This window comes from Anabrus simplex, chromosome 2, assembly GCF_040414725.1.
Source record: "Anabrus simplex isolate iqAnaSimp1 chromosome 2, ASM4041472v1, whole genome shotgun sequence".
Taxonomy (NCBI): domain Eukaryota; kingdom Metazoa; phylum Arthropoda; class Insecta; order Orthoptera; family Tettigoniidae; genus Anabrus; species Anabrus simplex.
In genome coordinates, this window is record NC_090266.1 from 163,609,614 (window position 1) to 163,622,515 (window position 12,902).

Consider the following 12,902-nt stretch of genomic DNA (forward strand, 5'->3'; position numbering starts at 1 on the left):
ACTGGATTTCGGTTCAGAGGGTCCCTGGTTCGATTCCCAGCCGGGTCGGGGATTTTAACCTTCAATGGTTAATTCCAATTGCTCCGGGGCTGGGTGTTTGCGCTGTCCCCATGATCCCTGCAACTCACACACCACACATAACACTATTCTTCTCCACAATAACACTCCCACCCTCATCGGAGGGTCTGCCTTACAAGGGCTGCACCCGGCTAGTAATAGCCACACTAAATTATTATTATTATTATTATTATTATTATTATTATTATTATTATTATTATTATTATTTATATTTAGGCCTACTTCAACCAATATGAATATCTGTAATCTAGTAATCTTGCTTATAAAACCAAACCCCATGGCGCAACAGCCCCGTAGGACCATGGTCTACCACGCAACCGGTGCGGATTACGAGGTGTCGTGTGGTCAGCACGACGAATCCTCTCGGCCGTTACTGTATTCTTGGCTTTCTAGACCGGGGCCGCCACTCACCGTCAGTTAACAACTCAGCTGTAATCACGTAGACTGAGTGGATCTCAAACCAGCCCTTAGATCCAGGTAAAAAATCCCCGACCTTGCAGAAATCCAATCCGGGGCCTCCGGGTATGAGGCAGGCACGCTCCCCCTACACTGCGGGGCGCCTAACCTTGCCCTAATAATTATATATATTAAATAACTATTGACTAGATCTGCATATTTGTCAGTCACATCCTCAGCTGTATAGTATATGGCAGACAGTACCTAGTAGTCTCGGAGGGCTGATGACCTTAGATGTTAGGTCCATTTAAACAACAAACATCATCATCATCAGAAGTAGTCTCGGTAAGATCTGTTAAATTAAGCTGACACAGTTTGGCAAGGAATTTCTAAGTCTGGAACCAGCCACAATACAAGAGTTGTTCTATACAGAATGTCCCATAAATCTCTGAGATCTCAACTATTTTCGAAATGAAACAAATCTGAAAAATCTTATTGCGTTAGGCTTTTTTTTTAAATGGAACATGCGTGTTGATTCTAGCGAACTGAAAACTAGAGGTACAATTAATGACAACGTACTTGGCTCAATTTTTCTGAACCTCATACATTCTGAAATACGTAGAATTTTAAAATGTGGCACGGAGACACTGTTTTTGACGTGTTTGAAGTACTGAACTCAGAAAAAGGGTTGCTTGCAATGTCTCTGATCACTGCTCAGTGTATTAGTAGATCGTGATCTGGTCTGCTGTACTAGTGTCAGTGTCAAACAGGGAAATAGCATGTATTGTAACGCATTTCGCGTATATTTCGGATATTACTTTCCGTATTGATATATTGAACCCTGTTTTATTGGTGTTTGTGTTACAGTTGAGTTCGTCCAGTTAGATATACCCGTCTTCAGTAATGAAGAAAACTAGGCATTATTTTAATTTACGGTGAATGTCACAGAAATGCAATCACATCTATGACATTGCACACTGAATGCTACTTACTGTAGATCGATGGCGTCTTTCACCTCGTAAAATTCGCAGCATCTGTCCAAGTCTCGTACAATTATCAACGTGTTTCAAAAGGTATGAGGTTCAGACTAAGAGTTTTGTGGCTACAGAGAAATGGAGACTAAAAGTGCACAATTGCTTTTGCGATCCAAGGCTTAATATTTTGTTGCGTAGCCTCCTGATTTAATAACTGCAGCACATATTGATGGCTCTGAATCAACGAGCTTGGTCATACGCTCCTGAGGAATTATTTTGCACGCTATACTTATTATCCTGAAAAAATCCTTGGCAACCTTGTAATTTTTTTTACGGGCACGTCCGTCCAGCTCATCCCAAAAATATTCTATGGGGGTTAAGATCTGTATTTTGGTTATGCAAATCCAAGACAGCTATTTTCATCTTCCTCACGGCCGCTTTATTTTCTAGAGATGTGTTTGGGGACGTTATCATGCTGAAATAGCCAGATACGTGGCATATCCCTCAGTGCATGAGGTACCATTTGCTCTTCCAGGATCCCACCGTACTTGAATCGGCCCATGGTCCCTTTAACCTACATCAGAGGAGCAACAGCACTAGGTGGAAAACAACCCCACACAATTATAGTCCTTCCACCATGTTTTATAGTGGTTACATGATTGAGTTTTGTCATTCCTCTTGTTGGTCGGTACTGGACGCCATCAGACGAGAACAAACTAAACTTGCTCTCACAGCTTCATAACACTTTGGACCAGTTATCAGGTCTGCAAGATGCATGATTATTTGCAAACTGAAGTTTGGACTTCCTATTCTTCACTCTAATGAGCGGTTTACGAGAAGGTCTTCTACAATGTAGATCTGCAGCTGCTAGGTAGAAACATGAACTCTGAGTCCATGGTTTTCTTCTAACTCATCCCTTACTGCACGGGGTAATTTTTTAGAATCCGCCACCGACAGCCTATCTTAGTGTGGTGTTCCAAGACATCCAAATAGAGGCTTATTTTCTAGAGACCCTCGTTTCTTCTGAAGGCGATACCAAGCATCGACTAGCTGCTGCGGCTTATCGAACTCCTTTGCAACATAGGATTGTGTTTTCCCCAATTAAGAGGTTTAAGATAGCCCGTCGTAAATAATCGGAATGTTTCTCCTTCTTCTTCTTGTATCGTCGCCATAAGACATATCCGTGTCGGTGCGACGTAAAGAAAATAGCAAAAAAATCTTCTTGTTCTTTTCTTCGCTATCACCGTAAAATACACTCAAATATTCGTCAAATACATAGTTTGTATGTGTGTACAACTCTACGAAAGACTTACGAGCTCACATCTCACGTAAGGTGATTCATAACAGGACTACCAGCATTCAACACCTGTAACTACACCGGCGGGCAGTCACCTGTCGTCTGAATGACTAGTTCAATTTGTTGCATATCCGCTCGTCGATAAACAGGCCTGCCAATCAAATAACTCTCAGCAAAATACATTTCAGTGGTACTGTACATAAACAATAATATGTAAATTTCAATTACGTTGTCAGTTACTGTACAGCCACTTGATGTTTCACTCATAAGCGAGCACAAATATCGTGATACAACTTATGTAGATGCCATTCAACCTAAAGTCAAGGTGTATACGATCAAGATCATCTTTACTGGATGCACATCTAATAACTTCAGCCCTATTTTCAGCAGTTCAAGAGAGTGCTGAGACTGAGTGAAGATCAGGTTATCCTGAACAATGTTCACCTCGCACCTTCGACAAGGATTCAGTTTCAGTGCCCGTGTGTATAACACTCAATCCGTTCTGTTGTCCTCTCTTGGCAGACTTTGTTAGATACTCCTGGTTTGTAGCTGGATATGATGATAACTTCCCCATAAGAGCAGTGAGGTTTCAGACAACGCCTGAAAGGAATTTTTGACTTTGAAAAGCGGTGTGATGGGAGAAGAGTAAGAGTTTTTTGTGGTCAGGAACTCTGTTTGCGGCATTTTGTACTTTGTGAACATGTGAATCTTCATAATCGTTTACCAATAACTACCAAAAATGCACGTTTTTAAAAACTCAGTGTGTGAACAAGAGTCGTGAACTTCTCCATAACAATTGTGCATGTCGATTTTTAAACTTTGATATTGGCTGAAAAATTTATTTAGAGACCTCAAGACGTGTTGTGCACAATTCTGCGCACCAGAAAAACCAAATTCTAGCACTGATTCAGGCATTTAGACTATAAAATACGCAACTACACTATGCTGAAGTATTCGGGAGATAGTAGTTTTTTTTTGTTAGTTGCTTTACGTCGCACCGACACAGATAGGTCTTATGGCGACGATGGGATAGGGAAGGGCTAGGAGTGGGAAGGAAGCGGCCGTGGCCTTAATTAAGGTACAGCCCCAGCATTTGCCTGGTGTGAAAATGGGAAACGACGGAAAACCATTTTCAGGGCTGCCGACAGTGGGGTTCGAACCTAATATCTCCCGAATACTGGATACTGGCCGCACTTAAGCGACTACAGCTATCGAGCTCGGTGATAGTAGGTTTGAACCCCACTGTCGGCAGCTACAAATCCAAAGCGCCACTACTTGGAAATATCCGGGCTGTTAAAAGTCTGTGTCGTCGCCATCCATAAGACCAGTGAGTACCTATATCTGGCAACTGAACAGATAGTAAATCTTCAAAATGTATAACCTGCCGTTACGGACATTATGAATAATAACAAATCAAGCTATGTCTGGTGTGTTCCCCGTGACACAAAAACGAAATTCGTAATTAAAGACGACTCTTTGTCATTCATCCTTTCTCCGTGGTTTCCCATTTTTACACCAGGCAAATGCTGGGGCTGTACCTTAATTAAGGCCACGGCCGCTCCCTTCCCACCCCTAGGCCTTTGCCGTCCCATGGTCGCCATAAGACCTATCTGTGTCGGTGCGACGTAAAGCAACTAGCATTCATCCTTCGAGTGTGGTTGTCCAGACAGTCGGTTAGCCTTGGACTTGTTCTGGTGATTAACCTAATGTTCATTTCTGCTGGAGACTAAGTAAAATACAGGTGGAAATGCCTCTCCAGTATGGTAGTTAATTTCGTAAACATTCTGGCAGAGAATCGGACATCATCTGACGCTAGAAGAAACATTGAACTCATGTTTCACTACAAACAGCTGCTTGTCTGAGTAGGGATCATTATCCCTTGCCCCCATGATATGTGTACTTAGATCTCACTATCACACAATAGAGAATACAACTCCCAGTCGGGCTGAGTGGCTCAGACGGCTGAGGTGCTGGCCTTCTGACCCCAACTTGGCAGGTTCGATCCTGGCTCAGTCCGGTGGTATTTGAAGGTGCTCAAATACGTCAGCCTCGTATCGGTAGATTTACTGGCACGTAAAAGAACCCCTGCGGGACTAAATTCCGGTACCTCGGCGTCTCCGAAGACCGAAAAAGTAGTTAGTGGGACGTAAAGCAATTAGCATTATTATTAATACAACTCCCCACATAGGGTTGGCGTCTAAAAAGGCACCCGACCATAAAATAGGGTTAAATCTGTGCAAAGTGCCGACCCAAAGTAATTGAGAAAAGGCCACGAAAAGAAGAAGATTCAAAGCAGGAAATCCAGTGCCCATAAAGGACCATGGCTTGCCAAGACAACTGTTGCCTAGTCAAGAGGTCTGCGGTTAGCGCGACGATATCCCCAGCCGTATTTCTTGGCTTTTGTTACCGGGCCCACTGCCTCTCACATCAGAAAGCTCTTCAGTTGGACTCAAGAGGCTGATCAAACACTTCTTCAGTGCTCATTCCAGAATTAAAATCTTTAGATTAGGCGGGAATGGAACCCACGGCCTCCAGGTGGAGGTGGGCATCGGAGCTGGTCTTTTATCATCTTGCCTCGATTATTTCTGGGGTCACTGAGCCATTCTGGCTCAATCTGGATTTTCAGTAGTGTTTAACGCCGGATGACCTCTCTGCTGGCACGTGATTTTCTAGATGAAAATTCCATCCCAGGATCAAGCAAGATTCGAAATTCGACTGCCTATGTGTGGAGACAGCAAGCAGTTAAGCAATTGCCTTAATCCCGTCCCCAAACGTATGTTCTTAATAGTTATCATATACAGGCATCATCAGTGATGGTAGATCGATGTAAACAAGCGCAGGATCACCTGCCTGCTGCCGAGGGTGAATTTACTAGAATCAGAGCAATCTCTTCCTCATTCAGTGATTGACAAGTTGTTCCCAAACTAGTATGGCTCCAGTGCTTTCGCAAGACAACAGGGGTCTAATTGTTGATGTATGAGGGTCAGAACAAATCGCACATGCAATACCATGTAAAGTAAAGACCGCCTGGAATTAGACACGGATTATAGACGCATCTACTCGCGTGGGGGATATAATGTACATTAGCTGAGGGAATAAATAATTTCCTAACCTCCTATACATACTTTCATCGCACATGAAGAAATATAGAGAAAACCCTTAATTTTGTAGTGTTGCCAAACTCTGAGCTGTAAGAAGTTTATTTAATTTGTTTTATTTTCCTTTACAGTGGTTAAAATAATATTGTTTATAATATAATTCATGTCTTTACACATTACTAGAAACATGATAAATTTAACTTCAAATGCCTGAAAATATATATGAGAAATTTCTTAGACAAAATTCATATTTGTATCTATTACGACGACCGGGCGAGTTGGCCGTGCGCGTATAGGCGCGCGGCTGTGAGCTTGCATCCGGGAGATAGTAGGTTCGAATCCCACTATCGGCAGCCCTGAAGATGGTTTTCCGTGGTTTCCCATTTTCACGCCAGGCAAATGTACCTTAATTAAGGCCACGGCCGCTTCCTTCCAACTCCTAGGCCTTGCCTATCCCCTCGTCGCATAACACCTATCTGTGTCGGTGCGACGTAAAGCCCCTAGCAAAAAAAATCTATTACGACGATATTACGAAATTAATTTTTTAACGTTTCCTAAAAGAAGCTGTTTTCCTACAACGAACGAACTGTAAAATTCACCTAAACCTACGAAAAATAATAAAGGACAGATGTGTAATTTATTTTGTACTGTTTAAAATGCATTGTGAGTGTCGTTTCTTCCAAGATGAACCAATTTTGAAAACCTGAACCTCTACATAACCTATCCGCCATTGTGCTGGAAGCGTCAACTTTTCAACGTGACATACTTGTTTACCCTTCGAACTCTTGCTTTGTTTACATTGACCTACCTTCGCTGACAACATCTGTACCCGCAGAGAGCTGGACAATACTAGGGTTCACATAAATAAATCTATAAAGGTGAATTATTTCATAGGAGTATTTGGCATTCCTAACGTCATTTCATGTGCCTATCCTGTTGCCATTTCTTGATGGATGCAGTATTTTTGTATCCGTCTCCTGACACAGGCCAAAGCAAAGTGTAGCTTCCACCAGAGTTCCAGTCTCATCCATGGCTGTCACAATATGGAAGCTGCTGGGGTATGGATGGTGCTGAGTAATGACATTTGGAGCACAACTAGTGTCTGAGTGTTATGAAAGGTGTTGCTCATAGGATCAGTCGTGCTGCAGTAGCACCTTCTGGTCCAGTGAGGAAAGCAATGGCAAACTACCTCACTCCTCATCTTGCCTAGTACGTCTAATTTTAGTGCTGCCATTGGTTTTTGCGGTTTCCCTATAACTGCATAGCCTTTGGTGGTGCTATTTGAGGATCCAACCAGCCCCTGGGCTGATGACCTAACAGCCATTTTAATCTGGGTGCAGCCCTCATGAGGAAGGCAGGTGAAGTCTGTAATGAGAGGAACTGCGTGTAATTGTAGTGGAGCACTGTGTTATGTGTTGTGTGTGAGATGCAAATAAGTGTAAATATAATGCAAACACACAGTCCCTGAGCCAGTGGATTAAACTATCCACGAATAAAATTCAACAGCCCGGCCACGAATCGAACCGGTGCCCACTTCGACTGAAGACTAGTGCGCTACAACTCAGCAAAGGACGAGATCGTTGTTACCATGAAGTGAAACCACTGATGTCGACGAATGCAACAGAAAAAGAATCTTCATAGCTCCGAATACGGACATGACATTGGATGTAGACGAGTTTATGTCGGAAATAAATTCCAATGCGATAGATAGAGTATTTCCCTTTCTCTTCTCCCTTCGCTCCCATATTTTGGAATGTTGTATATATATCGTCTTCGGAAAGCCGACACTTTCACTCGTATTATCTAATCCACAAAAATCTACAATGTGCTCATCTGTCGTTAACAAGAATATAAGCCGGAATGAGTGGTTCAGACGGTTGAGTGCGCTGGCCTTCTGACCTCAACGTGGCAGGTTCGATCCTGGCTCAGTTCGGTGGTATTTGAAGGTGCTTAAATACGCCAGTCTCGTGTCCGTAGATTTACAGGCACGTAAAAGAACTCCTACTGGACTAAATTCCGGCACCTCAGCGTTATTGGCTTTATACTGTATACAACATTATATTACAGGAAGATAAAAAGTGCCTCACCGCCGTACATAACGGATCTTCCCAGCATATATACAAATTAGTAATACAGGTATTAAGCTGAAAACTATGCATGCCATGCAACAGAATTACAGGGAATCAACACAAGACATAAAGAATAGCCACTCACTCTTTCTATCCACAGGTGCAAGTTCTACTTGCATAAAAGAACCTTAGGACATGTAGTCAGTGTATGAAATCTGACTGATAGCCGGCGTGATTTCTTCCTCTGTTTTGATGCCCGTATTTATAATTGGTTGGGAAGGAAATATCTTTCCGGCATTCCCTTGGATTTGAACAGAATGCAATAATGGTTGAAACTGGGCTAAATTCGCAATTTTAAGGAAAAATTGGAAGTATGTTAATTTTGAGAATGCTTATCAAAATAAAAATAACTTCGTGTGGCTATTGATAGCCTGGGGCATCTCTTTTAAGGCAGACCCTCCGATGAGGGTGGGTGGTGTTGTAAACAAGGTTGGGTTTACAAAAAGCACAACTTCTTTATTTGCTTCACATGTAAAATTACAATATTTACACTAACAAAACTGAAAGTTATCTCGAAGCAAATTGAACTATGAATTTGGAGAAAGAGTCTGTCTTTGTACACTATATACACGTTGGAGTATTCACGTTCACTACTATTTCGGAAAGATAGTCTTTGTGACATGAAAAGTTCTTGATAGTCGAAAACTATCAGAAGCACTGACGTAAATATCTCAGAGAGTCCTTCCTTGTTGAAGTGTCTGAGTTCATTAACGTAAGTTCAATGACTGAAGAGTTCCTACTTAGCGAAACTAAGTCGATAATGGGAGCTAGCATTAGCTAGGGAATGATAGTGGCATATAATGGTAAGACTGGTATGGACAGCGGAATAGGCAAGAGGAGCGGTGACCCGAGGTGAGACCTCTTACTGCCAGAAATTCAGTCCACCTGGCCGAAGCACATTTTCAAGAGGAGTAGCCTCCGTGCTCGACGTAGGGTGTATTCTGGAGCTGGACACCGGGGTCAGTGGGCGTCTGGACAGGCTAGGAGCTCCTTTATATAGCACACACGACGTTCCAGGCACGCGCACTGAGGGCTGCGCGTCGAGGCTCGAAGAATAACACACTGGCACGCGTGTAGCTGGCTGGCGGATCGAGAAGGGTGCGACGGACATACAACAGGTGGCATCTTCCGTGTGCAGGAAACTGCCAGTTAACGTGGTGGAGGATAGGTTTGTGTATGGTGTATGAGACGCAGGGATGTTGGGGCAGCGCAAACAACCCAGCTAAGGAAATTATCTATTTAAGATTAAAGTCCCCGACCCAGCCAGGAATCGAACCCGGGGTCCTCTGAACCGAAGGCCACAACACTCAACATTCACTGAACTGAACCGAACCTTAATTACGGCCATGGTCGCTTCCTTCCCAGCCCTAGCTCTTTCCTTTCCCATTTCCGTCAAAAGACCTAACCGAGTTTGTACGACGTAAAATCATTTGCAGCAATCACATAAACCAACGAAGGACTGAGCTGGATGTGTTCACGTAAACAGACCATACTCAGTCCTTATATGCAAACCGGTGTATTCAGCACTGAACGATAAAACTGCGAGCCCAGTGAGATATTTGACGCCTACCGGGCGGGGTAGGGGTTCGAAGAATTCAGGCTCCTAGGTGTGAGTCATTCCACTTGTCAGATTACGGGTCTGATCGTCAAATTTAAAAGCTAGGGAGCATGGCAGAGTAGCTTAACCAACCCTGTAATTACACAAGGCAGCCTGGGAAAATGTTATGGCATTTAGTCGTTTTATACCGCATCTCCCTCAGTATCAATGTTGTTTTCGAAAGAGTGAAATTCACCGAGCTCGATAGCTGCAGTCGCTTAAGTGCGGCAAGTATCCAGTATTCGGGAGATAGTAGGTTCGAATCCCACTGTCGGCAGCTCTGAAACTAGTTTTCCGTGGTTTCCCATTTTCGCACCAGGCAAATGCTGGGGCTGTACCTTAATTAAGGCCACGGACGCTTCCTTCCCACTCCTAGCCCTTTCCTGTCCCATCGTCGCCCTAAGACGTATCTGTGTCGGTGCGACGTAAAGCAACTAGCAAAAAAAAAAAAAAGAAAAAAAAAGTGAAATTCCGGGAACTTTGAAGCTAACCAAAAAAGTCAAATGTAATCCAAGGACCTGCTTATCCCCTGCTTAGTCTTAGAATTCAGGAGAATAGTAAATATTTCGAGAGACAGTAGTATGGACAATTTTACGCACAAAAGTTCATAATGAACAACTGTTCAGTGTGCTATGCTTGCGGGATTACAGATGTTTGTTACGGTGCGCTTACGAAGAATCTCAAAGAATGATTATTTAAACATACAAATAACATCGTCATATATTTACCGATGCAAAAGAAAACAAAAACAAATTATGTGTAACAGTTCAATCCAAATGAGGCTTCTATCGCTTGAGCCACTCAGCCCGGCCGGCATATTTCGTAGTATCACATTGGTATTGACCTCAAACTGAAGTGGAAAACCCGTAGCAAACCATTTCTGAGATAACCGATAATGAAATTTTAACGCACTTCTCTCATAAACACGTTGTCGCTGTTCGGACAAAAGGCCATATCTCACAAAGCTCTTCGTTTCCATTATTTTCCTTAAGACTGGTCACGCCTCCCAGCTACATATGAATATGCCGTCCATTGTTATTTTTTGCTAGTGGCTTTAAGTCGCACCGACACACATAGGTCTTATGGCGACGATGGGATAGGAAAGGCCTAGGAGTTGGAAGGAAGCGACCGTGGCCTTGGAAAGCACTGAAAACCATCTTCAGGGCTGCCGACAGTGGGATTCGAACCCACTATCTTCCGGATGCAAGTTCACAGTCACGCACCCCTACCCGCACGGCCAACTCGCCCGGTGTGCAGTCCATCAGAACAATTTTTGTTGGGTTAATTTTCGTATGCTAACGTGTAAAAGAAAATGAACCTTAAGTGCATTATACTGTAAGAGTGCGTAAATAAGTCGTGCAAACACACATTCCTAGAGTGCGGTACGGTAAGGTTCATTTTCCTTTACACGTAAGCATGGGAAAATGAACACAACTAATATTGTTCTGACGGCCTAAATATCCATGTATGACTGGGTGGCGGGACGAGTCTTAAGGAAAATAATGGATAGGAAGAGCACTGGGAGATATGACCTTTTGCCCGTACAGCGACGATATGTCACCTGAGGCTAAGTGAACTACGTTCTAGTAAACCTATCTTCCGAGTTTTCACATATTCACACCAGGCAAATGTTGGGGCTTTAGTTTAGTTGAGGTTATGACCGTCTCCTTCTCACAGTCTTAGCCCTTTCTTATCCCATCGTCGCTATAAGACCTATCTGTGTCGGAACGACGTAAAACAAATGGTAAAAGAAGAAAAATACTCTCGTTCGTCACCAGATGGCTCACTATGCGCTATTGTATTCCGAGTAAGAATTGCTGTCGCCGTATTTGCTCCACATCAGATGTTACATGTTCACATGTCCGAGAGTAGCAGAATATATCGACCCATGGTAGAATGCGAAATCGAACCCACGTGCTGTTAAAACCATCGACCTGAAATTCCTGAAACCTGCTGCGAAATATTATCTTCTTCATGAAAGGCACCGAAAACAAATTCGATCTCCAACACCAAAGATGAAAATAAAGGCTGCAACTCAACAAAAACAAAACCTAATATATGACATCTGACCCCACAAGAAAGTGGAACAATCCGACCTGATGGCGAAGACCTGCCAGGAGTGACGAAATTTAAAGGTCTCGTTCTTTACGACTGCAGACGGCGGGCAACTTACCGATGGAGAAAAATGCAGCCTGGATGAAGTTGCAAAACGACGACAGGCGACACCATTAATCGCCGAATTAAGGACCAGCTAACGTCGAAGACTTATCTCAACTCACAGCCAGTTCGTTTCATTTTCACGCCACGAGACGGTACACCTACTCTTTCGCGGTAGGTGCAGCCGGCGTCTGTCACTAGGTGGGCCAATCGTTGATAAACATAACGACTGCCTATCATTTTGCTGCTCAATCCTTAAGCTTTACTGGTATCTACTATATTCATTATCGAAGAAAAATGGCTTTGGTGACACAAATTGAGATACGCCAATTATATCCGATACAAGCAAGAGATTTCCGAAAATAATTGACATATCCGTGGTTTACATCAGTATATTTCTTGAGATCCAAATATAGAGAGGTATGGAACGGATATACTGTACAATTCAGATGAAGAAGATAGTCTTTCAATCCAATTACGGCGACGGAAATCATATTGGAAATAACAAGAACACGGTTCCTCCAGCGTTAGGCAGCTAACTCTGACATTTAAAATTTATAGCATCACCAATCTGGCACCGATCCAGACATTCTTTAAAGGAAAAGCCAACGATTGCGCTGGGGTTATTTGGATTAAGTATTTGAATGGAGCCGGGCAGTGTGTCTCAGACCGTTGAGGTGCTGGTCTTCTGATTCCAACTTGGCAGGTTCGATCCTGGCTCAGTCTAGTGGTATTTCAAGGTGCTCAAATACGTCAGCCTCGTATCGGTAGATTTACTGGCAACGGGACTAAATTCCAGCACCTCGGCGTCTCCGACAACCGTAAAAGTAGTTAATGGGACGTAAAGCCAATGACATTATTATTATTTAAATGGATCATTAATATATTCCGCAATATTCAGTAATAACTGTATTATTATCATCATCATCATCATCATCAGTTTTGTGGTGTACTAGGAGCGTCAGTGCCTCTCACCTTGTCTTTTTTTTTTTACAACTTGCTTTACGTCGCACCGACCCAGATAGGTCTTACCGCGACAAAAATGAAATGGCGTATGGCTTTTAGTGCCGGGCGTGTCCGAGGACATGTTCGGCTCGCCAGGTGAAGGTCTTTTGATTTGACTCCCGTAGGCGACCTGCGCATCGTGATGAGGATGAAATGATGATGAAGACGACA